We start from the raw sequence: 2,527 nt of genomic DNA on the forward strand, positions 1-2,527 counted from the left end.
TTCCCTCCATCTTCCAGGAAGCTCTTGGAATTCAGCCTAGACTACAGGTGTTCCTGCTTAAGATGCGGTGTGGCGATCCCGCCACGGCATCGCAGGTTTTTCCCCAGAGAACTCTCCCTGCTTTCCTCATGGCCGCTCAGGAGCAGCAGGCTCCCGCCTCCTTCGCTTTTGGAGGTCTGGTCAACTCCGGTAGGCTCGGGTTCGACCTTCTCCGACACCGGGACAAGCTTCTGGGTCTTTACCAAGAGTGAGGGATCATGGTAATTTGCTAGGAGCCTTCTCTACTTCTGCCTCAACATCTGGAGTATCTAGCCATGATATTGAGTCAACGGCCATACCACGTTGAAAACACCGCTTCTCGTCGGATCAGCGAAGTTAAGCAACGTTGGGTCTGGTCAGTACTGGGATGGGTGACCGCCTGGGAACACCAGATGCGGTTGACTCCTTCTCCGAGCCTTCCCTTCAGTTGACTGTGGCAAGGCTGAGGAGAGTCGCAGTACCTGTTCTCAGTCAAGGAGAGCTTTCAGCCCTATCTTGGAACGTTTCCTGGGTCTCTTTTCCTCATTGACCCGTCTAGTTCCGAACGGTCGCCTCAGGATAAGTTCCCTGTGAGGCGGCCCAAGTTCCGGTGGTATCCAAGCAACGATTAACCGGACTTTCTGGTCCCTATGGGACCAGCGGAACGTTTAGCCCGGCAATGGGTTGACCTATGGAACCTCTTGCATGGGAGTGGATATTCTCGTCCTTTCCCCACATTTGATGCTGTTCTCAGACTCGTCAAAGAAAAGGGGGGGCATGTTCCGGTTCAGGCCTATGGTCAGGACCTGAGGGGTACCTCCCCATCTTTCAGGCAGGCTTAGGGGCCGTAGTCTGGCCCCTCTACAGATCCTACAGAGTCGCTCCGTGTGCGACGACTTCATGGTACTGGTGTATTCCAACCAGCAGGGAGGCGCATTTTCATACTTTCGCATCTTGCAGTAGAGATACTGAGATGGTCCGAGGTCCTCTCAATACCACTATTGGCTCGCTCATTCCGGGCAGAGGGATGTTCTCTCCGACTATCTGAGCAGAGCCTCACAGATAGAGAGTACCTGGGGGTCTTTGCCCTATAATAACCAGCAAGTCCTGGCCTGGGGGACCTGATCACGACAGACTGGAACTTCAAGCTTCCGCTGTTCTTCCCCCCAGTCTCAGACCCCAAGACTCTTTGGCAAGATGCTTTCCGGTGACGGTGGGACAACATCGACGCCTGCGTCTTCCCACCATTGTTGTCTGTTGAGAATGGGTTTCAACAAGACCAGGTTGTCTGTCACCCTTTCCATGGCCCTGAGAGCTCCGCTGTGACTATACGCAGAACGGTTTCCGGACCCTCTGCTTCCCCTGACGGAACTCCCGGGAGAGCTTCTTCCACGACACAGGCTACTCAAACAACCACACTACATCATCTTTCATGAGCCATTGCATTGCTTCGGCTTCACGCCTGGAGACACTACGCCGCCCCCTCAAGAAGAGACAACCCGCTACAGTCGCGGAGCGAAGGTCGCGTCACCTGCGATAGTCATCCGCAGGGGTCTATCAGGCGAAGTGGAGAGTCTTCTGTGGTTGGTGTCGTGGGAGAGATACCTCTTCCCTTGAGGCCTTTTCTCCAGCAATAACGGATTTATTGCGTTTCGGCGGGAGGAAACTCTTTTCCGCTCTCGGCAGTGAAGCCTATCACTCAGCCTTTCCCTGGCCTGCAGGCTGAAAGGAATAGACTTCTTCTTTCCCGTTGGACCTTTCTTCGCTCATGCGAAGCTGCGAACGTCCCTGCCCCCAGTCGGAATGAGACCTCCTCCATGGAGCATGGTTCGGACTCTTTGGTCCCTTAAGGGGTCTTCTCAAGAACCAGTACGTCCGGCCTCTGATCGTATTCCGTCTTGGGGGACGGTGCTCCTGCTCACTCTGGCCTCGGCCAGTGTGTAAGCAATCTTCATGGTCTCGTACGACTCCGCCCTTTCAAGAGAATAGGGGAAGGCAACATTCAGGATCGCTCCTGAGTTGTTTTCAAGACTCAGAATCTTGGAGACCCGGACCTTCGGTTCGACTCCTTCAAGATTTCGAGTCTCCGTTCTGTATCAGATGACCCAAACCTTCTCCTTCTTGCCAGTAAAGGAATCGAGGGGTTATCTTTGAGAACAGCTGCAGTTTGTCCTCGCGTGCAGGCCGGTTTGGGAGCACAGGGAGGACACAAGGGAGAGTCACCAGTATACCTCTTCAGCTCGGACTCAAGGGCATTCATCTCGACCTGAATCCAGACCCTCCCCCGTCACGTCGCCCTACAGCACGATGTCGGATACATTGCAACGTCCCTCGCCTTCGAGTAGAACTACTCTGTGACGCAGGTGCTACAAGCTGGAGTCTGGAAGCGTCTAATGACCTTCGCAGCCCGCTTCCTGCAGGACGTGACCCACAGGAGTATCGATACGTTTCTATCGCTCTGTGGTGGCTACACAACAGCTGGTCTAACCTCAAGCTCCTTTTTGGACAG

The 2,527-nt window shown here is 54.4% G+C and overlaps 1 non-coding gene across 1 annotated transcript; it reads left to right on the forward strand.

Moving 5' to 3' along the window:
• The first annotated feature begins 324 nt into the window (after nt 1–324).
• Nucleotides 325–443, forward strand: LOC137628919 (5S ribosomal RNA). The gene has a single exon (XR_011041411.1). It is a non-coding gene; the product is annotated as a 5S ribosomal RNA (ribosomal RNA).
• Nucleotides 444–2,527: the final 2,084 nt, after the last annotated feature.

This window comes from Palaemon carinicauda, chromosome 36 (genome assembly GCF_036898095.1).
Source record: "Palaemon carinicauda isolate YSFRI2023 chromosome 36, ASM3689809v2, whole genome shotgun sequence".
NCBI classification, from domain to species: Eukaryota; Metazoa; Arthropoda; class Malacostraca; order Decapoda; family Palaemonidae; genus Palaemon; species Palaemon carinicauda.